Here is a 25,588-nt window from a genome sequence, read left to right on the forward strand (position 1 = left end):
AAGTATGCCTGAGGTTTCATGGGGCATGTTGTGTGAACAGATTGGTATCTTCTGATGTAGCATTCCTGACCTCATTTGGTGAGACCTGGCTATGTAACTGAGGTAGTGATTGCACCTACATTGACAGTAAGATATGGGTATTCAGTGGAGTTAGTGGCATATGCCCATACCGGGGATGTTTATAAGGCATGGCATTCTCTTTGTAGGGTAAATTTTCAGACTTTACAGCTGTTGCAGATGTCCAGTGGGGAACATGGCAAAAGGGCCACTGCACACATTGATTGGGCTACTGAGGGGATGGAACATGGTGCCATGTCCTTTTACTTGCTGGATAACACACACTCAGTCAGGAGATATAACACATCAAAGTATTTTCTGATGTCAGCGGCAATGTTGTGGGCAACAGGCATGTAGTCCACTGTAATCACACTGTGGGTACTATCTGTGAGGCAATATGCAGGGGAGCTACCAATATAGTGGTTGCTGCCTAACCAAGTGCATTTGTGTATGATACATGAGTGGACAGTAGTCTCTGAGTAATAGAAGGATTGCCTATATTGTTCACTAATCCATACTGTCACATTTATGGCTGTGGATTATCTACAGCAACCTCTATGGTGTTTGACAATTGCTGGCCTTGTAATGTTGACATTGTGATATATACTAGGTCATCAACATAATAATTTAGCAAAACCTGCCCCACAATGGATCCTGTTGTTAAACACACGCAATTGCCAGTACTGAGTTTCAACACCCTACCTAACTATGTATTACTACTACAGTGCACCACATTTATCACATGCACCATGTAGCTTATAGGATGGATGTTGTCCCACGGTACTTCTAAGGTGAGGAACATCACCAGCCCTTGTAAATACTGGCATTGGGTGATGTAGAGGATGAGAGATTTAAAAAGAAATATTTTTTCATGCACACACATTTACATTTGCCAGAGATGAGGTTCAAACCTCTACCAAATTATTTTTTCAGACCATTCTGTTACACGTTTACCACATGCAACACTTACCTTACATGGTGTAGGGTTGCCAACATGTACTTCTAAGGCTGATGATATCTGCTGGACTGCTAAAGTTAGACACTGAGACATGTACTGGGTATAAATGGGGCCAACATCTTTGAGGTACAGACATACGCACACTTGCCAGGGATGAGATTCTAACCCATACCTATGTAGTTATTGCTACTACATTGTTCTGCATTTATTGCATGCACCACCGAGCTTACATGTTGGACAGCTGTGCAAAGGTGTCTTTGAGGGTGAGTGACATCAGCAGAAGTGCTAAAGGAGGGGTAAGGGAAGTGTTGTAAGTGTGAATGACCACAAAACCAGGTCTCTACAAGGATACACGCACTCTGGCATACAAACACTCACATTTACACAGTTGCCAGGATAAGGATTGGAACTCCTACCTAACTAGTTTGTTATACTAGAGTATTACCAAATTATCGCAAGTGCCATGGAGCTTATACACTGGGAAGCTGTCCAAATGTATCTTTGAAGGTGAGTCACATCAGCAGCAGTGCTATAGGAGGGGAAAGGGAAGTGTTGTAAGTGTGAATGACCACAAAATCAGATCTCTACAAAGATACACACACTCTCTCACACAAACACTCATATTTACACAGTTGCCAGGATCAGGATTGGAATTCCTACCTAACAAGTTTGCTACACTATAGTATTACACAGTTATCACAAGCAACACGGAGCTTATATACTGGGGAGCTATCCAAAGGCATCTTTGAAGGTGAGTGACATCAGCAGCAGTGCTGAAGGAGGGGTACAGGAGATTTAGTGAGTGTGACTAGCCTCAACCACATTCATCGAAAAACGAGAAACACACACACATGTTCACACACAAATATACATTTGACAGGACTGAGATTACAACTGCTACATGGATATCTATTTGTACTGTAGTTTTACACAGTTATCACAAGCACCACTGACACTATAGGGCTGAGGGCTAACCAAAGGTATTTCTATAGTGAATGACATCAGCACATCATGTGATATAGGCCTATGGGATGTGTAGTGGGTGGGACAGGCCTCATAATGGAATTCTCTCTGTCACTGTCTGTCTTTCCCTTCCCCATGTCTGTGTGTGTGTATGTTTGACATATTATATTACGTTGGTCTTAGGTATGTGTGTGTATTCCTATCCAGAGTGTGTGTGTGTGTGTGTGTGTGTGTGTGTGTGTGTGTGTGTGTGTGTGTGTGTGTGTGTGTGTGGGTGTGTGTGTGTGTGTGTGTGTGTGTGTGTGTGTGTGTGTGTGTGTGTGGGTGTGTGTGTGAAGTATCAGTGGTGTTCAATTTGGTGTGTGTGCACAGACAGCTGCGAATAACAGATATCTGTAGTCCTCTGTGCTGTGAGACATGGACTTTATTTATCTAAGTGTTGGAGCATACCCTGTATGACCTTTTATATTGGGAGTGTGCATCCATTCCAGGGAGGGTTGGACTCCGGTTCAGGGTTTTGTGTGCTACAGCTACACCTAGCAAACTGTTTCTGCAGGATATCTGTAGATAGTTTGCCAATATGGAGACACAATGGGCTTAACATACAGGGGATATTATAACTATTGCTGTCTGTGCTGCTTGTGACATGTTTGGTTATAGCATAGATATTCTGACATATGTACTGTTTTATACTGTGATGTGTCATGTCATCAACTACTGACAGTTATCATTCTTTGCTCTCAGTTATTTACCAGGAAATATGAGATGAATGAAGCTGAGACCAATATTCTGAGGCATATAAACTACATATTCTGGCACACACCTCCCATTGTGGAGGAGTAGCTACAGACAATAGACTGCTGGTTCTGTGTAAATGGTGCAGCATCTTGTTAGTATACTGGCTGGGCTTCCCCTCCTCGTGCTTTTCTCAACTTCAAGAAATGGCCATATCCTGCTGGAGCCATACGTCTCAGCTGTACAGATACACCCAGGTTATCCAGAGGCAGGACTCATATATCTGGTCAGTTTACCTTCACATTGTGTTTAAAAGTGGTTTTGTGGCTATGCATTCATGGGTTTGCAGTCGGGAGCAGTATGGGTGGACATTATAGTTTCAGACTTCACACAGTCCATGACATCCATGCTTCTACACACCCCTCTGTTATTCTCTCCTCCACCTAACATTAAGTAAGCAATATCTCAGAGGTAACCCTATAGTTGGGTCTTTATCCCAGTAGTATTTATGGCCTGGTCCACAGTCCTTGCAGAAGGACATGGGGAGTCATGCTGTTGGCATTTATCAACATGGCCTTGCATTTGTTTTCTGTTTTCTGTTAGGTTGTTAGTTGAGACCCCCTGACATTCCATACATTGACACTATTGGTGAAGCATGGGCCTTTGCCAGAGGACTGTAGGCCATTTGAGAGTGCCGCAGGCCATTTGTTACTGCATTTCTACATGGGATTGTGCGGGGGGGGTGCACACCTGCAGACTTTAGAATTTGAAATGACTGTACTGGTATTTCGGTTACTCTGCTGGCTTCCATTTCATATTGTATTGTGACCTATCATGCAGACAGGAGGCATATCAGTAGAGTACACATGTTAGATCTTACTAGCATATATTTCAGTTTCAGACTTCTTGCCCTTCAGAACTGGTATGCAACTGCCAAACCTGTTGTAGTATGTCTGTTTAGGTCTGGCAGGGGGCTGTTCACCATTGCCATCATCTGGGGGCCTTATCCCAGCCTTTATTCATGGTCATCTACACCTGTCCTGCTGGGTGAGGCTGGTGGTGGATATGTGACCCTCATTGATATCCATGTGTGTGACCTATTGACACCCACAGTTTTTTGGGCCATCACATATACTGCAGTGGGTGTTGTCACCTTCTGTAGTGCTGCCAAGTATGCTGACACCAGTATTTGTTATAAATTTCCTGCTGTCCCCATATAGCTGTCTGCTGCTATCCCATTCAGCCACCAAATTCCCTTGCATGCTTGCATCCATATCATACATACAAGTATGAGAACATAAGACTCCATTCAGTAATTGATAGAAAGAGTGACTTACCTTGTTGCTGGGCCAGCATTGAGGACAGTGCTGGAGGGCTGACTATGTTGGATGCAAATAGTACACTCCCTATACATGGTAAAGCTCAGGTAGTGTCATGTTTGGCATCCCTTTTACTGTATGTGCGAGTCAGAGAGAGGTATCTGTCCCTGGGTCCCTACAGTGTCAGTGTGTGTGCTATGCGTTGCCTCTTTGCCAAGGCCTGGGCATACTGGGCATGCCTCCTTCTGCCTACAGGGGCAGGTTCAAGAGGTTTCTCCTCCGAGTCCCTCTGTGCCTGTGCTGGCCTTTGCAATGGTGAGAGGTTGTGTGGCCCTACCCCTTGCTGTTCCTGCTGCAGCTGTTTCCACAGGATCATATTGTGTAGCATGGCGCATACTATGAACATTTGTGTACATGTAGCTGGAGAGTACTGTAAGGCTTCACTAGATATGTCAAGGCAGCGGAACTGTGACTTGAGAATCCCGAACACATGCTCTACAATGATCCTGGTTTGTGCATGTGCCTCATTATGGTGTTCTTGTTCAGGTGCATGTGCATTTCTGATGGGTGTCATCAGTGACGGCTCCAGTGCATAGCCAGCATCCCCCACTAGATGGCCATATGGTATGTCCCTCCTGGCAAACGCCTGATACAGCTGTGAGCAATGCCAGATGTGGGAGTCATGATAACTTCGAGGGCTGCTAGCACACAGATTCATGATAATGCCCTGGGCATTGCACATGACCTGGCAGTTGTTGGAGGTTAAGCCCTTGCAGTTTATGTGGACCCTGCCCTGCTCACCTGGTGGTGCTTTGATGTGGATGTGCATGCAGTCTATAGCACCAACTACCTCAGGGTATTCTGCAATACAGTGGAAGAGATGCATATGTGTGGTCAGCACCTTACGGGTTGTGGGGAAATATATGTGCTCACTGGCATGTTGTGTCATGGCATCCAGGAAATGGTGGAATATCCTGGATGCTGATGTTTGTGAGACATCTTCTTTGGAAGGTACCTGTGGCTAGTATTCTTAAGCCTAGACATACCTTGGTATCCATTATGATGGGTTCCCCTCTATTAGTCCTGTGTGTAAGGCATGGCTGGCACAGCTCAACGATTTGCTGTAGAATATCCCTGTCCACCCTATAGTGCTCTACTTAATACATGTCTGCTCTGACACTGTTCCTGCATGGAGTCTGGGCAGCTTTATGGATTGCAAAATCACCTCATTTGCATGGTTTATAGCAGCAAATGAGGTGATTTGCATCCCACACAACTTTCCGTGCAGGAACAGTGTAGGGCCACTCGTGCATGTGAAAACAGCACTTTCCTGGATTGCTCAGTGGCCATTTTCTATGCAGGAGCTCCTACACTGATCCTGCATGGAAAACAGCCATTCCTGAATCCCACGGTATGTGTCACTGACACAGGTATTTTGTTAGTGAGATGGCCATAGCCCATGACCACCTCCAGAAGAGTGGTGGGCACAGTGAGAAGTGACTATCAATCATAAATTGACTTTTCTGTTGTAAATGTGTGTACATCTTGTTAATTGTGTAAAGGGCATATATACAATTAAATCTGTTGTATTCCTTGGTTTGCACAAACCTTCATCTGTTTGTTGTTTTTGGGATAGGGGAACTACCTACCATTGTGTGTTACAAAATCAAAAGTGTGTTTCAAGTGCTTTCCTGTTGAAAATGTATAGGCATCCTGATATTTCAGTGGGAAGCATAATACATTACTCAAGTGGAATTCCTTGGTTTGGGCAAATGTTGGTTTGTGTGTGAGGGGGAGGTGGGACATAACCCTCAGTTTTATTAAATGAGAACTGGTTTTCCAGTGCTTAATGTTGATAAATGTGTACATAAAGAAGACATTAGTTATGTGATATGTATGTGTTTTATCCTTTATGTCACATAGGATTATGTCAAACAAGCCTACAAATCACCACAAACTCCCTTTCATTAACTCTGAAAATGAAATGATACTGCAGGATTTCAGATGGCATGGAGCCTGTGAAGAAAACGAAACACTGTCATCTATGTTAGCATGTCTGGCTGGAGATTTCTGCATATACCCATATTAATTTGTATTGAATGCCAACATGTCTAATTGTGAAAATGTAAATAAGGTTTTAAAATGTTGAGTATCTTGCTGTTTATACAAAATGTTTAAAGAATCTGTCAGTGTTTTGATACATTTTTAATTGCACATGTTTGTAAGGGAGATTCTAGAATACAAACTATCTGTATAGAATCAGTTGAACAGTAGTTGATGTCATTAGTATGTTCCTGGTTGCTAGGTGATTATTTGAACAGCTGATTGACAGGAAAAATAACTTTTTAAACATCTGACTGTTATTTTTAAAATAAGACAGTTGAGACTGTTGTGCTGGGCAGCTAGTGAAGAGTTATAGTCAGTTAGAGTGCTGTGCAGAAGATGCCCAGAAAAAGGACTCACCAGAACTCTAAGCCTGTCTTTGTCTTGGTATTATGTTTTAGATTAGATCAGGGACAGTATTCTTTAGCTAGACATTTAAAGTTTAGTTAATTAGATATAGTTTTTCCAAGATGATGGACTTCTATCCTACAGTTTAATTTTATATTTTTGGTGGTTGAGTTGTGGTGTTTATTGGAAGTTATTGATTTACATTTTTGTAATCATTTTACTTATTATTAAATGTTTTTCATTGCTTTACATTGTGGCTGCACAATCAGTGTGTTCTTTAGAGATTAAAGAGTGCTTATATCTGTTTGATACTCCCCAGGTCATCTCAAATACCTGACTGCTTCTGGTCATACCTATCATTTATTTTTATATTTAATTTTTGATAACTGATCACTCTTTGAAGGGCGTGTAGACCTGTCTGACTCTGGTAGCAGTTTTACCATTTGTATTGGGGATGCAACACAGCTGGAAATCTGTGTCAGGCTTCCCATAAATATTTGAGTGTGGGAGTTTTAAATTTATTTTGAGTGAAAGTGAGTCAGTGGTCTTAAACTAGAACATGTTGCTCTGAAGTGTATGATAAGGGATTAGATTTGGGGTGGACAGTATACCATCCAGTCCCAGGAAAATAGTGCATTTTCCTGTTGTGCTTTTAAGGGAAATGGTGGAATTTTATTCTTGTGTACTCTATGCTGTGGTGTTTTCCATGATGCTCCCACCCTGGAGTCAATAATTAGGATTGAGTGCCCTTAATTACTAACCTGGGTTTTAAGTGGGAAACATCAAATTAATTGATGGCAGTCTGGTGAGATATTAGGCGGATGTTACATTTATTGTTGGCAATCCAGTGGGATATTGACAGGACATCACATATTAATTGCTAGCAGCCTTGTGGGATATTTAGTTGGATTTCAGTAGCCTGTGGGTAGTTGTCATTAAGATGTGCACTCTTGACAGCCACAAGGTCAACATTCAGAATTTCAGTCCATCACAGTTTTACTTATTTTTTTAGTTAGATAGTCAGTGATAGCATGAAAGGATGTCAGCAGAAGATTTTAGCAAGCTGACAAGGATCCAGTTGGCTAAGGAGTGTGAAGCCAGAGGATCGGTGTATGCCAACCTGACCAAGGAAGCAGCTAGTTCAGCCTTGGTTTCAGCCATAGCTCAGACCAGCCATTCAGAGGATATCCAGTTTGGTGTTGGTGATGTGCAGCCTGCCAAGATGGGACAGTCAATCTTTTCTGCAGAGGACCTAAAAATCCATCTAGAGTTAGAGAGACTGCATCTAGAGGCTGAGGAGAGAATGCGATGCCTAGAAGCTGAGAAAAGAGAGAAGCAGCACCGCTATGAGCTGGAAGCCAAACAGCTGGAGATCGAAGAGAGACTGAGGCATTCAGAAACTGAGGACAATGAGAGATAGCACCAGCATGAAATGGAGATTCAAACACTTTGAGAGAGTCATGAAGGTAATTGGGAAGGTAATAACTAGACTCCAGAAGCTGTAAAGGTCAAAAAACTTTTTCCTCAGTACAGGGATGGGAATTATTTTGATAGTTTTATTCACATCTTTGATAGGGTATGTAGACAATATGATGTTGACCATGAGCTCTGGGTTCAGCTCCCGACTCCCTTACTCCATGGTAAAGCTCTTTGGGATGTAGAAAAGTTAAATGATGTAGACTGTTTGCATTATGACAAAATAAAATGTTTCAAACTTATATGTGAGGCATATAGGAAAAAGTTTTGTGAACATAGACTGAAGGCAGATGAAAGTGCACATGATTATATTGCTGACTTAAGTACTTCCTTTCCCAGATGGGTGAGTGGGTGACAGGTCACCACTTTTGAAGGTTTGGCAGACCTTTTGGTGAGGGAACAAGCCCTCATTACTTTGCCTGATGACTTGAGAACCTGGTTAGCAGACCATGAGTGTAACTCTGCAGAGAAGTAGGAGAGAAAAGGGGATCTCTACTTGGCAAGCAGAGCACCACTGCATAAGAAAGAGATGCCCAGTGCTGTACATAGACATAAAGGAACCCACTGGAGAAGTCTAAACCACATCAACAGAGTACACCAGTAATGAGAGAATCTACTAATCCAAGTGCACAGTTAGGGATTAGATGTTACAAGCCAGAGGGAACTCATAACAGCCAAATATCCATTGAAACAGAAGATGGGGGAGCCAGTAAGTGTGGATGACAAACTGCCAGTGATAAGTTGTTTAGAAACAACTGGGGTGCCAAATTATTGTCTATATATATATATAAATATATATATATATATATATATATATATATATATATATATATATATATATATGTGTATGTATGTATATCCTATCTTAGTATATGGTAAACAGGTAACTGCTAAGAGGGACACAGCTTATGATATAACTAATGTGAGGCCTGCAGTGGTTAGAGAAGAGCAATACTTGTTTGGGCAGTCCACTCCTGTCAGAGCATTGGGAGGAACCCCATTCCAAATACCTTTTGCTAGAGTTCATCTTGACTGGATGGTGGAAGAGAAGGCAAGTAAGTAGGTGTGTTTGAAGTTATTCCTGCAGATGTCCTGATAGGGAATGACTTTGATGATGCATTACCTTGTAAACATGCAGTGACATGGAGTCAGGCTTGAAGAAAGACATATAAGTACTGTAGTCTGGGAGAGATCCAGACAGATCTCATACCTGAAGCTGGGACTGACATGGTGGCTGTTTCAGAGAAGGTGCTGTCTGATAGCAGTATGCCTGAATGTCAGCTACAGCTGCTTGTGAGTACTGATGTTCCCTTGGACACAGTGACTGTGAGGATGGAGGTGAGTGGTGGTACCCATAGTGACAGTGAGGCGCAGCTGTTGGAAGTGACTAGGCTTCCTGCAGAAGGGGAGCTAGGGAAGGTCATGAAGGTAGAGTTGAGACTGGTTCAACTTACAAATCCACCGTTACAAAACTTGAGGGAGATGGCTAAGGAGGCACCTGAGGATCAAGGAAGAGGGGAGTCTCTATACTGGAACAAATGTTTGTTGTATAGAGAGTGGATTCCTGAAGGTGGATTAGAAGGTGAAGTAATACGGCAGTTGGTAGTGCCTAGAGCTTACTGTGTGCCACTTTTAGCCATAGCCCATGACATTCCTTTCTCAGGATATATGGGAATAAGACGTACTGACAGATGCATTATGCAAAATTTCTATTGGCCCGGGATTGCAAGGAATGTGGTAGGATATTGTTGGTCTTATGAAGTGTGCCATAAAGGTTGTAAAGCAGGGGACAAGGCTAAGGCTCCATTAATGCCTTTTCCTGTTATTGAAGAGCCATTTCAGACATTGGCTCTGGATATTGTGGGAACCCTGAGCACTCCAAGTTATACAAGAAAGAAATACATTTTGGTGGTAGTAGACTATGCTACCAGATATCCTGAGGTGGTGGATCTGTCACCTGTTGAAGCAGAGAAGGTGGCAAATGCTTTGCTAGAAATCTTCAGAAGAGTAAGTTTTCCATAGGAAATACTGACTGACTGAGGTGCTAACTTCATGTCAGACCTATTGACTTGTCGTGGAACTATTGTGAGGTGAAACATCTAAAGAACACCCCCTACTATCCCCAGACTAATGGTTTTGTGGAGAGGTTAAACTTTATATTGAAGACTATCCTATGGGCATTTGCAGTCCAACATGTTAGGGAGGGCTTGGATAGATTAAGTAGGCTGGGATTAACCATTAAACCCAGTAATTGTCAACTGGGTATAGCAGAAGTCACTTATTTAGGACACAGAGTAGGAAATGGTAAAATTAGACCAGAACCTGTCAAGATGGAAGCTATTCAAACATGCACAGTTCCTGTTACCAAGAAACAAGTGAAAAAATTTCTAGAGACAGCAGGGTATTATAGGAAATTTGTGCCCAACTACAGTACCATAGCTGCACCACTTACTGAGATAACTAGAAAGAATAAACTATACAAGATTGTGAATAGGCATTCCAAAAACTAAAAGAGATTTTGGGAGGACCCCTTGTGTTAGCAGGCCAGGAGTACAATAAAGAATTTATTGTACAGGTGGATGCTTCAAATTATGGGGTGGGGCTATGCTTAGCCAAGTTTCCTCAGATGGAAAAGAGCACCCAGTGGTTTATCTGAGCTGTAGACTCCAACTTAGAGAAGGGTGTTATGCTGCTATAGAGAAAGGGTGTTTGGCCAAAGTGTGGGCATTGCAAATGCTGCAAGCCTATCTTGATTGGAGAAAACTCACTTGACTCACAGTTCATAACCCTATAATATGGCTTAATAGTCAGTAAGTAAAATGCCAAGTTACTGAGGCAGAGTCTAGGATTATAAGCATATGATATGAACATACAACATCACAGTGGGGTTAATAATGACAAGGAGAGGAGTGGGTTATTATTCCCAGTAGACACATTTTTCTCAAGCATTGGTTTTCAAGGATCACTTGAAAATTGTTCTTGGGTCATGGGGGGGGGGTGAAATGTGAAGAAAATGAAACACTGTCATCTGTGTTAACATGTCTGGCAGGAGATTTGTGCATATTCTCAGATTAACTTGTATTGAATGCCAGAATGTCTAATTGTGAAAATATAAATATGTTTTTAAAATCTTGAGTATCTTCCTGTTTATACAAAATGTTTAACGGATCTCTCAGGGTTTTGATACATTTCTAATTGCACATGTTTGTGAGGGAGATAATAAAATATAACCTGTCTGTATAGAATCTGCTGAACAGTAGGTGATGTCATTAGAATGTTCCTGGTTGCTAGGTCATTCTGATTGACAGAAAAAAAGATTTTTTTAAACAGCTGACTATTATTTTTAAAATAAGGCAGTTCAGACTGTTGTGCTAAGCAGTTAATAAAGAACTACTGTCAGTTACTGCAGAAGATAACTGGAAAAATGACTCACAAAAACTGTAAGCCTGCCTTTGCCTTGCTGTTAAGTTTTAGATTAGATCAGGGACAGTATTTTCTAGTTCGATTAGGAAAAATTAATTATTTAGATAGAGTTTATCTAAGATGATTGACTTCTGTCCTACAGTTTAATTTTATATTTCTGGTGATTGAATTCTAGTGTTTCTTGGAAGTTATTGATTTACATTCTTTTAATTGTTTTACTTATAATTAAATGTTTTCCTTACTTTACACTGTGACTGGACATTCAGTATGTTATTTAGAGATTAGTCAGTGCTTATAACTGTCTGAAATCCCCAGGTCACATTGAATGCCTGGCTGCTTCTGTTCATAGCTATCATTTATTTTGATATTTAATTTTTAATAACTGATCACCCTTTAATGGATGTGTAGACCTGTCTGACTTTGGTGGAAGCATTACCATTTGTATTGGGGAGGGGACACAGCTGGAAATACACACACACACACACACACACACACACACACACACACACACACACACACACACACACACACACACACACACATAACAGTACATAAGGTATTTTGATTGCATGAGCCACATTCCTGCCTCTCTTTTTACTTACTCACTTTACTTTCTGTTTTCTTTTTCTTCACACTCTACACCTCCTGTCAGTCCTTTGTGTCAGTCCCTGACCCCAACACAGCTGGTAATATTATGATATATATATATATATATATATATATATATATATATATATATATATATATATTATATGATAATATTATTTTAGTAAACAAAGGTAATCATTTTAGGAAGAAATGTGATTTTTTTGTAATGGTGTCTTTAAATATTGATTACTATTGTTATGTGACTTGCATTTTTAACTGACAAGGTTATTTAAATGCTTTTGGCTTTTGTATGAGTGTATTCTGATGAAGTCTCACTTGATATGAGATGAAAGCGCTAAATACTGTGTGTAGTTATTAATTATACAACAACCCCCCATTAATATTCCAAAACGTGCATGCTGATTGGTCAGTGTGCACATTGTAAATCAGACTTATACTAATGGTTGCCCGGCAATGATGGCAAATCCATACACGAATCCCTCTTCAGCGAGAACACACACACACTGATTCTTTGGCATGAAATAATGGCAAGAACACACAGATCCTTCTTTGGTGCAAAAAAATCAAAACTAGAATGGTACTTTGGTACATGCACACACCAACAGAGTTATAGGTCACGGGCGTGAGAAACAAAACAAAAAAATGTGTTTTGGGGCATGCGTATATCAATGTTGAAGTTAAAGGTCAGGGGCCGCATGGAAGAGCTCTGAGGGCCACATGCAGCCTACAGGCCACAGGTTGGACACGTCTGATGTATGCCTAAATCACAATTATTCATAGTGGCTTATTATTTATTCTTATGTAGAAAAGAAAATTTTCTGGCATTCCACATTAATATCAAGTAGTTTCATGTTTTCTTTCTATCCTGAGTTGGTGGCACTTGGGGATGGTATCCACAACTGCAGACCAGGTGATTGGGACTTCATTGGCAGCCCAAGCACTACTGGCAGGGAGCAGAAGGAATATAGAGGTATGGTCTACTGACATCTGTACAGGGAGGGAGAGTTTTGCTCACATTGTAGGACATTTAGGGCTTTGTGATTTCCCTTGTGAAGAGCCACACAGGGAAGGAACACAGCTGCTAGGAGAGAAAAACCTTTGCAGAAGGGAAGTGAAGGCCTCCACAGACAGCCCACTGCATGTCACTCCCCACTGTTTTGTTGAGTTGCTGGGTGCATGAAATAACAGCTGTAGTAAGTAAAGAGAAAATCTTCAAACCACCTCTAATGGCTGTCTGAATGTTGGCACTTATCAATATTTCTTGCCTTAGTAATATGAGGTTGATGATCAACTGGGTGAGGGAGCAGAAAAGAAAAGCATGTATATATGTATATATATATATATATATATATATATATATATATATATATATATATATATATATATAGAGAGAGAGAGAGAGAGAAAAATTTATATATATGTGTGTGTATATGTAGAATGAATGGACTTCAGTTAGGTTCAAAAAAGTTCGGTGGAGACATGGGTGATGGGTATTGTGTGAATGTGTGCATCTGTATGAAAGTGTGTGCATGTCTGCTTGGGTATGAGTGGATTCAGATGGTTGTGTATATGCATTTATGTGTCAGTGAGTGTGTGTCTGTTTGGGTGATCTCAGTAGCTAGGGTTTGGATGAAGATGGATTGTTTGGATGCATGTGTGTTTGTGCTGGAGGGTGCATGTGGGTGACTGTGTTTGTGTGTCTGATTGAGTATTTGTGGGGGATATATTGTTAAATAAATATCTGTTTATGAGTGGGAATGTCTGTGGGTATATGTTTTCATGTGGGTATGTGTCTCAACAAGCAGAGACAGTTTAAAATATTGCTCTAATTCAATGAAAAAGTTAACCACACAACAGGGTTTGCCTGCATATGCATTTATATCCATTTTCTACATAATGTCAAGTATGAAACTCTAATGTCAGGCATTAATGATCTACTGTATTCCTCAGTGATTTACTAGAATTTCAAAAATTTTATGAGACAAAGACCAAGTATATGTAGCAGCATCAGAGACATTTTGCAAACTTCTGGACAGTTGAGTAGCATGGTGTCTGTGCCAATACAATGCACAGGCTGCAAAAGGACATTATGGCTGCAAAGTGCTTTTAGCATGAGCAGTAAAAACAAAACAACTTTTAGGAATGCAACTTGTTAGATAATGATGTTATGCTCATTGCAGCTAAAGCAGTCTACAAATTGAATCTTCCACAATTGTGTAAACAGACCTCTCTACAGTAAATACTTAAGGCAACAGCAGATTGCATCTCAAAACTTACTTTACAGAATGTGCCCAGCTGTATTAAAGTTCTAAAATCTTTCACATCTCATCCAAAGTAGTTACAGCTGTGCCCTAGATTGTGTATCTGCTTATTAGATGCCCAGTTTTAGTTCTTAACTGGATATTGTTTTCCTTCTTTGAAGTTAAGCACATCTCCTTACACTGACTCCCACTGTCCACCTGCAGCTACAGTTACATAGGATATGCATACATTCTCTGTCCTCAGTGCCTTACGATGTCCTACTGCCCACCTACTGCCCACGTACAGGTGCACTTACATATGATATGCATACATTCTCTGTCCTGTGTCTCACAATCATCACATCCTTGCTGTCCCGGTGCTTGTTCTGCTGCTGCCATACTTCTTTCTGCCCCATTGCTTTCCACTTACACTTTCTCATTTGGCAAAGCAGTCTGTACAAAACCTGTACAAAAGTTTAAAGCCACACTTTGAGTATCTCTACGAGAAAGGTCTGCACACAGGTCCATCACTTCTCAACAAGAAATTACAGAATCATTATCTGACTCTGTCATACTCATCTTCTGCACCAGCAAGTTATTATCAATGCCGCCTTCATCTACCATTGTTATTCTTGCTGCATTATTCTCCATTTCTGAGGCCTAATCTTTCTCTACCTGCACATTTGTCATGTTTGTTTATCTCCCTCTGTCATCAGGCCTCTGATACTACCTGGAGAATGAGTAGAAGAATTTCTCTACTGCACTAGAAAAATTTGTCCTAGTCAGTAGGAATACCACTTTGAGTTTCTTCAGAAAATTGGTCATAAGCCTAGTGGGACTAGTCATGTGAACAAATCATAAATTAATATATTAACAGCAACTTAGACTAGCATATTCATTTATTAAAAAGATGCTTGTTCCAATTATTTTCAGAGTGATATCATGACATTATGTTATAACAGCACTGCTGTTGCTAAAATTGCTTTTTGAGTAATTAATTTTCATATAATTATCACAGTAGAATTTACCTGTCTGCATATGACTGGGAAGAACTTGTATACAATAAAATATCTGCCCATTTTTTCAGACATAAGTATATTGCACATACATTTCAGATTATCATTCATTTTCTCCATTTAATTTTGTTTATATCAGTGATTGGATTGGGATATATGCTCTAGGCAAGCACAAGTTCTTTGTGTTCAGCATGCTTAGAAGAGATGTTTGGCTGTAGCATTAGGTGCCACATTATATGAATCTATAATTTTTTTATGGCATGACTTTAAGAGTACTTAGTATACAGTTCTATAGACCTGTAAGACATGAGTCAAAAGGAGTTATTATATGACTGTATAGACCTGTGAAGCATGGCTCCTCAAGTGTTATATGACTTTATAGACTTGTATAGCATGACTATACAAGCATTATTATACAAGTCTATAAACCTATAAAATGTGACTCTACAAGTGTTATTATATGACTTTATAGAGCTTTTTGATATGAGTATATAAGAGTTATTTTATGAGTCTATAGCTCTGTAAGACATAATTCTAAACTATAATTTACTAGTCACTATGCAGAGCCTGGGAGAAAGCACTACCTTGCATGAGCATTGTCCTGCCACATTCTCTTCAAGACTGACATTTTACTACAGCAAATGAAGACTGTTACTTTCTGACTACAGAAAATAAATATTATTATCTTTCAAATAAAAAGGCAGGCAAACAGCAAATCCAATAATAATAAAAAATGTGCATATTCATGCACTGGAAACTACAAACACATATGGTCAACTGATATATGCCCTTGTGAATAGCAGTGCCTGCATTAAAAAGAGCACTGCAGACTTAAATAATGGGAATTTACTGATTTTACTGATTCTCTTCTGTGAACCACTGAAATCCTCTTTTTTTGTATGGATTTCCCCCAAAAGCAGGATATTGACATATAAATTTATTAGGACTGCAGTTACCGCATTCAGTAGGCAATTTAGACATAAATGGATAACAGAAATAGTTTGCCATTGCAGGAAGGATCAGAATACATTTACAAAGAAATGGCTGTTATATATATATATATATATATATATATATATATATATATATATACATATATATACATATATATATATATATATATATATATATATATATATATATCACTGGAATACACAATATCAGAACCGGCAGAATGGCACAGAGTACAAATCAAGTATTAAGTGTTCTTGCTCGGAATGCATTCTAACACTAAAAGGTTTCCATTTACAGACAGTTCTGGATATGCTTTTTCAATGCTAAGTGGATAAACTGATGTATCATCTCCTGTATGAACCTTTACTATAAAATACAATCCTTCCGTCACCCCTGTGTAGAAGTTGAATACATAAGAGCATTTAAAAATGTGAGAGATACTTTTCTTGGCATCCTGCCTAAGACTGTACATCTTAAGAACATAGATCCTTGTGACAAAAGACCATATCAATATCTAGATTGTGTTGCATACATTTTCAATCTAAAAACAAAACAAAAAAAAACAATAAAACTGAATTATGCTAGCATTAAAACCTGCAATGGAACATTTTCAAGCCCCCTTCTCTTATGACTTAATTACATTTTCAGTAATATTTTCAGTGATCTGTACTGTATTGCATTAAGGCTGCATATTTCCAAAGTGGCATAGCAGATATTGCTATGAGAAGTATAATTATTAACAGTTCAGGTTTTTACTTTCAAGCATAGTCGTTGTTTGGAAGCAATTAGTGTTAGGTGTTTTCTGAATTAAGGAATAACTTTATATTTGTCAGTCACAAGTAATAGTAACAGATGTTTAGCTTTTGAATGTGCATTATTGGTATGTGAATTACACTAAAGTATAATGCATATAATTGTGGCACACTATCGGACAGCCTAAATGACAAACTGCCTAGTTTTGCAAACAGGTTTGCATGCTGTCCACTAAAACATCACACATACAAGAATGTGTGGAACCTATCAGGTTTTAATGTAGACAATTTCATCTCTACTTTCAAGCAATACAATTAGAATATGTTAAAAAAATCTTCCTTTAGACAAAGCCACTGTCAAATTTAAGAAAACCTTTACCAATATAGTGAACAAACATGCTCCCATCAGGAGAAAAAAGGTTAAAATTAATCCAGCACCATGACTGTCTAAAAACAGTAGGTAACTTAGTGCTGTTTAGAGACATAGCCTGGAAAGGAAAGCATGTCATGCCAACAGTTCCCAGGAAAAACTTCTACACTACAGACAGATAAGAAAAAAAAACAAAATACAGTATAAGACATGACAAAAATTCTACTATGTTCATTTACAGAAGGCACACAAAAATAATCCTACAAAATGTTGGCCCAGGCCAAAGTCAGCAACCCACTCCCTCCCCAGAAGGAAATTCATCAACAGTCACTAATTATGTTAACCAGTACTTTCTTCCAGCTGTATCATTAGTTATCAATGACAACCCCACCATCAAACCAACCTCCCATCAACAAAACCCCATACAGGCTCAATTCTCAGTGAAATCTGTCCTTACCTCCACCATAAAGCTAAACTCTACTTCTCCTAAAACTAAAAACTGCAAGCTCTACTGCAGACAACCTTCCTCCTGAATTTGTAAAAACTGCAGTTGAGGCTCTGTTATAGCCAATATCTATACAAATAAACAGACCCGTTTTAGAATCTTGTGTCCCAGCCATTTGGATGGAGGCATACATACTTCCTCTTCATAAAGGAGGATTCCCTGCTGATTACTCTAACTTCAGACCAATAACCATCATGTCACCATTATCTGAAATATTGGAAAAGTGTATCCATTCTCAATTACTGTAATACCTTATCCATTCCCAAGTACTGTAATACCTTATCATAAGCAATCTACACTCTCACATACAACATGGTTTTCATCCCAGCCATAGTTCCACTACTGCTCTACTTCATTTTGCTGATTCCATTAATAAAAACAGAAATTCCAGAAACCTAGTATCTTCCTTATTCCTAGACCAGTCCAAAGCATTCAGCACTGTCTCTCACTATAAACAATCACTAAAACTCTTCCCCTCCCTCCTCTCCTGGTTTAACATCTACCTAACAGATAGCTGCCAAACAGTCAAATGGCAGTAAGAATACTCATCATTTCTACCCATTACTGTAGAAATGCCACAAGGTTCCATAACTGGAACCTCGTTTGACATATTTATAAATGATCTACACACTGCTTTCAAGCATGCTACTCTTGTACAATATGCAGATGACTCTACACTCCTCTTCTCAGCCTCTAATGTAAAAAAAAAACTTTTTAAGAAATTAATCAAGAATCCTTTATGTCCATAGAATCATGGCTAGACAACTGACAACTCCTACTTAACCCCCCCTAAATGAAACTACTACTTTTCACACTTAAAACATTCTTCCAAAGAAAAACTTTTGTCAAAATCACTTCAATAAATAATACCCTGATTGAACAGGTCCTTTACATCAGACTCTTAGGAGACACAATTGATGACAATTTGAAATTTGGCCAACTCTTCCAAACTGTCATTGGAAAAAAAACACCAAAAGCTCAGCCTCTTATATAGAACAAAATCCTACCTAACAGATAATACCAGAGAGACCATACCTAAAGCCTACCTCCTACTTCCATTACTATGTGCCTCCCCATACTTTACTAACCTACAGATGTCCACACAAAGCTGAAACAATGCTGCAATGAAAAAATTGCTTTGCTGCAAATCACCCCTTTAGAAATTATCACTGTTGTGTTCTTAAGCAACTAAATTGGACTGAGCTCCCACATCACTTCCATGGTAGTCAGCTAGTACTAGCTCGTACTCTAATATACTACCCTAACAGGTCTCCGGCAGTAAATTGCATGCTTCAGCACTACCACCCTACCAAAGATCGTCTTTCTAAACACAAACTCTTCTCAATCATTAAACCTCAAAATGCATCAGGAGCCTTCGATACTCACAGTCTTTAGCTACCATCTGGAATGCCTTCTTGAAAACCAACAGGCATATAAAACAGATCTAATAATACACTTTTCAACATCTTAGCTCTGTAGCTGTACATCTCCAGGATAAGTATAACAGCTCTGCTTTCCTACTTCACTTCTACTATACATCTGCTCTCCTCTACTCTTTTGCCAGCTGTCACTCTGTCTTCACCCACCCTGCCTTATACCTATGTCTCTCACCTCTTTTACCACTCATTTCATTTATATCTCAAAACTAAATCAAACTTTTGCTATCCATCCTATGTAAATAACTCAGTACTCTGCATTATGACATCTATCCTACTGCATAGTTATTTATTTAAATATATCTATATAGAGTATAATTAGTATAAGAAGTCTTAGTATTAGTATAAGAAGCCTTACTGAAGTATTTATTTTAATTGTATTCTTCCTGATATTGCTGCTGTTATATAACTTAAAAGATTTTGATTGTACTGCATGTACCGGACCTTTTATCCCTGGGTCTTTGCTGAAAAGGGGTCTTTGTGCCCAGGCAGACTTCCCCATCTATTTTGAAAAACATTCAATCTAATTTAAAGTAGAAAAAAATGAATGCATGGATAGTGCTTGTTGTACTGTGCATTTTGGTATTTTTATCCTCTTTTGGCTATTTTGCCCATGTCACACAAAATGGCAGCAGAGCATTACAACATTGTGTAGAAAAAGAGCATTTATTAAATTCCTCACCAAAGTAAGATAAGACAATAGGTGCCAATGGAAATGAAACCTTAATTGTTCTGCTTCAGATTTTAAATTATAAACTGATAAATAAACCATTTTTTACCTTAAGTTGATTAGAAATGGGAAAGGAAGTGTTGGAATTAAATGGAAGCAACTTCCATAATAAAAAAAAAACCCTTCCTACTTCCTTTATTCATTTCTCAGCTAAACTTACAAAAAAATAAATAAATATATATATATATATATATATATATATATATATATATATATATGGATTTACTTCAGAAGCTTGAAATACTGAAATCTCGAATTTCAGTATCTCGAGCCCAAGAAGTGGAATCCATAAAACAGCAAAAACTAAAAATTGCGAAGTCAAAACCTCGAATACCGGAAGTTTTGAATTTTGCGGTTTTACTACACACACACACACACACACACACACACACACACACACACACACACACACACACACACACACACCATCTACCACACACAATCACTCTACTACATGAAAGCAGGGGAGCAAGCATCCCTGCACCCCCCACACCACCCCCACTTAAATATTCTCACTCCAAGGTCGCACTACATACAAACACACACAGAACACCACCACACAAGCTATTTTCTCTTCGCACACACACATCACAGCAACAGAACACACTGACACACACCACAACCCCTACCCAAACCCCTTAACACATACACACACTTACCTGAATACATAACCATAGCGGAACTTTAGAAGCATGAAATTCAAAACCTCCGGTAATCGAGGTTTTGAATTTCGCACTTCTAAACTTTCGCTATTATGTGGAGTCAGCTTCTTGGGTTCGAAATACTGAAATTCGAGATTTCAGTATTTTGAGCTTCTGAATGGAACCCATATATATATATATATATATATATATATATATATATATATATATATATATATATACACACACACACACACACACACACACACACACACACATTAGGAAACTGTACACAGTATAAAAAGTAATGTTTGATACATAACAGTTAATAGGAAATTCTAACCATTGAAGTATCTAAGAATAATTATATCCTCCGAAGCTTCAGTGTTCATAGCTTTACCGATTCTATGCACTTCTCAAAATACAGTTAGATGGTAACCATTGATATACTTTCTATTATCCTCTGTACTTAATATGTAAGTTTATACAGTAGGCAGTACATCTAAAATTTCAAATAGGTTAGTGCAATATGGAAAAAAAACATTAGCAACAATGGTAAACCTAAACTAATAAAGTCTGTATCAAACATTCTCCTTAATATTATTTATACAGTGAAGAATTGATATTAAAAATGATCACTTTGTTGTGAAATAAATTCTGTATGTTACATGTAATGTCATGTGTTAAATAAGGTTATGAAAACTAATGACAAGATGTAAATCAAGTGAGTTATTATGACTCTAAAACTGAAAACTGTAGCAATCAGAAATCTGTGAGTATGAAGCTCACTTAAAATTAAAAACTGACACAAAGCAGCACTTAACCAGGAAATACTGAGCTAACCAGTAATAATTTGTATTTGGGGCACACGCATACAAACACACACACACACACACACACACACACACACACACACACACACACACACACACACACACACACATTGAGGATGACAAGAGAAAAGTCTCACCTGAGTGAGTGCTTTTACTACAGTAAAAAAAGGAAGCACTCATGTGAATGAACATTCTGCTTAATGAAGGTTCTGCTGGCAGCCTTTTGCATTAGATTGCATTGTAGCAGGTTAAGGGAATTTGCCCTTCCCCTGCTGTTGTGCCATCTCAGAGTTAGTTTATATAACTAACTGGGAATATAGGAAGGCCCCCTCACACAAAAAAATAGTCCACGTTCACTTTTATGAGGATTCGCAGTTGGGTGAAACATTCATGTTTTTATATATATATAAATATATATATATGGATCTACCTGACAACACCGATGCACTAAAACACCGACAACGAAATCACTGACACCACAAAACCGAAAGCTCAGAAACACGAAAAAAGTCACATACCTGACAAACCACAATCCCGACGCTCAACAAACAAAAACAAATCCCCTGTCCAAAAATCACACACATAACACAAGCACACCAATAACCTTATAAACCTACACTGAACCTTGCATACACAACTATCTGTGCACTAACCTTAACCCAAACCCTAACGCTAAGGACCGTCACTATCGCACACTAACCTAACCTGCGCCCTAACCCTAACTCACTTAACCCACCCCTATCCCTAACATCTGTGACTATCGCACAGTCACCTGACCCATGCCCTAACCCTAACTCACTTAACCTGCCCCTAACCCTACAGACCGTCGCTATCGCACACTTACCTTACCTGCACCCTAAACCTGATGTCTGTCACTACCGCATACTTACCCACTAGCGCTCGTTTGACATGTCGGTGTTCTCAGCATTGGGATTCTCAACTGTTGGCAATTTTCGTCGTCAATCTTCTGGTGTCAGTCTTCTCGTCATCGGCGTTTCAAGCTTTCAGCGTTATCAGGTAGATCTATATATATATATATATATATATATATATATATATATATATATATATATTTACATTTATTTATTTACATTTGATAATTGGGTAGTGTCTGATTGGGCAAAAAGCCAATTTTCAGCAGAGACCCGGGGAGAAAATCTCCCAAGTAAAGTTACAATAGTTAAAGTAATAATACATGATACAGTAAGTAAGGTTACAAAAAATGTTCAAACAATACATAGCACAATATAGACAAGATAAGAACAAATGTAAAGATATACACATAATTACAACAGAGATAAAAAAACTTTACATATAAATCAACATCTCAAGTTCATTTTATTTAATATATATATTTATTTATTTATTATTTGCAGTTTGTTTACCAGGATAGTCCATTGGGCTTCAAGGATCCCATTTTCAATGGAGTCCAGGGGAGAAAAGCTCCAGAAAAATACAAATAAATAGTACAGAAAAAGTACAAATCTTTAGTACATGTTTCTAATAAACATTACAGTGATGATGAAGAACAAATCAAAGCAATTTTGAATTATAAGAATTGCATCAAATTTTTTTTATTGTAGCATAAGGTTTATTTATTTATTTATTGTAGCATAAGAGATTAGTCTTTGGTCATATACATCCCTAGTGATGGAGAAATTAAGGCGGCAGTGGTAGGCACAAGTGAGTATGAAAATCTAGGAAGAAAGTGTAGTCAGGATTAGGTAGGATGGGAGCAAGAGCATTTCCATTGTGAAGTAAGGACTGAGTGCAGTGAGGTTTTGAACAAGGGGAGACTGCTAGTGGTGCGAATGGGAGAAGGGAGAGAGTTCCAGAATTGAGCTAGAGAGCAGGACATGAGGTGGTTCCCAGCTATGTGAGTGGGTTTGTGCAATTTAAAAAGGTTTTGACAAATTGATCTGAGGAGTTGATCTGGTTTGTGCATTTCAAAGGTGTTTGCTAGGGAGGGGCAAAGAGATGGATTATGAATGCATTTATGTGCTTGGATGAGTTGGGTATAAGTTAGGAAGTTAGGTAGCTCAAGATAATCTAATTGGTGAAGGGAATTATAGTGGTGAGAAGAGGCTCTTTGACCTGCAGCAAACTTGGATATTTTGTGATTGCAAGATGAGAGTTTTGATTTGAGGGAAGATTGTAGGTTGCTGAGGATAGTTGCTCTTTATAAAAGGGAAGGGATAAGGTATGTATTGGCTAGTGTAATCCTGGTAGAGGGAGAGATAAAGTGACTGTTATGGTAAAGCATGCCTAGTTTTTTGTGGGTCTTTTTGATATTTACATGTAGATAGTTGTCAAATTTTAATTTGTCATCAATGGTTATTCCTAGTAATTTTGCATCAGAGACCATTTCTAGGGGACTATTATTTTTGCCGATAATTATGAAGGATTGTTATCTACGGAAGAGGTTTTGGAGCCATTGAATAGCATAAGTTTTGCTTTGGTTGCATTAAAGACCAGATGGTTGTCTTACATCTACTGTTCAGTGGAAGAGAAAGCGGCTTGTGTAAGATTGTTGAGAGTTGTGATGGAAGGGGAGGAACAGATAATAGTAGAATCATCTGCATATTGAATGAGGCTGGAGTCTGGAATGGCTTGGTAAAAATCATTTATAAATATGTTAAATAGTAAGGGGCCTAGAATGGAACCTTGGGGAACACCTGTGGATGTATTAAGGAAGTGTGAGGTAGCTTTTTTTCATTTTACTGCCTGTTGCCTGCTTGTGAGATAACTTGAGAACCACTGGGTAGAGGAAGGGGATAGGTTAAGTTTGGAGAGTTTGGTAAGAAGCAGGTTGGAAGTTGTGTCAAATGCCTTAGAGAGGTCAAGGAGAAGAGTGGATACAAAGTGGCCAGAATCATAGGCTTTGTTGATTGTTTTTAGGAAGGAGAGAAGGGCAGTGGAGATACTTTAACCCAGTCTAAAACCATGTTGTGTGGGGGTAAGAAGCTGATTATTAATAAGATAGGCTAAGAGTTGTTGGCGTACACACTTTTCAGGTATCTTAGAAAAAGGGGATAGAATGGCAATAGGGCGGAAGTTTGTAATGTTATTATTATTGCCGCCTTTGTGGAGAGGAATAATAAAGGCTTTCTTCCAGAGTTGGGGAACCTGGCATTCTAAGATGGACCGATTAATTAGTATACTGACAGGGAAGGTTATTTCTTTTGTGGCTACTTTTAGGAAGTAGGTGGGGATTTCATCAGGGGCATTGGAACCAGGTTGTAATTTTAGGTGAAGTTGTTTTTATAGTAGATCTGGAAATGGGATTGATGGAGAAAGGTGGGGGTTGGGGGCAGAGGCCGTTAGGGTAGGAAGGGGTGGGTTTGGGCTGATGAGAAGCCACTGAATTGTTGGTGAAGGATGCTGTTAGTTTGCTAATTGAGTCAATGAAAAAGGAGTTAAATTGGGTAACTAAGTCCAGGTCGGTTGCATCTAGGTTAGGGCAAGGGTTTTCTGTTTTACCAGGGTTGAAGAGAGATGAAATTCCCTTCCAGAATAGTTTGGAACTGGTATTGTGGTTAGTTTGGAGGGTAGTGAAATATAATTTGTGGTCAGAGGCTATAAGTCTCTTGACTTTGTTTTGTAATGTTTTGTATTCAGTAAGGGTGATACAGGTTTTGTTTTTTTGGTATTGAGTCCAGGCTTTATCACAAAGATGCATGGTAGCTAAAGCATTTTTAGTTAGCCAGGGTACAGGGTTACTTTTTTCCATTTAATTTTTAATGGGGTGAAGGAGTTGTGTAAGTTTGTGAAAGTGGTGTTAAAGTAGGATAGAGCATTGTCTAAAGGAAGAGTTTTTAATGGCTTCCAGTTGGTGTTTTTTAGTGTGTTAGTGAAAGTTTTGGGATTGAAGTTTTTTAGGCAGTTTGTGAAGGTGTAAGAATGGGTTAGTTGCACAGAGGAGGAAAGGCTATGGGCGAAATTGGGGAAATTGTCTGCTAGTGCATCTGGGAGAATGCCACTGTCTGAGATGTGGTGAGGTGGAATACCAGAATCCAGTCTATGATTCTTCCAGTAGTGAAATTCTTAGCTGGTCTGGTAGTGGAGTTAATTAGTTGTGTAAATTGTATAGGTTAATATTGAGAGAGTTGATGTGGTATTG

Source organism: Protopterus annectens, chromosome 10.part0, assembly GCF_019279795.1.
Source record: "Protopterus annectens isolate FY-2018-M chromosome 10.part0, PAN1.0, whole genome shotgun sequence".
NCBI classification, from domain to species: Eukaryota; Metazoa; Chordata; order Ceratodontiformes; family Protopteridae; genus Protopterus; species Protopterus annectens.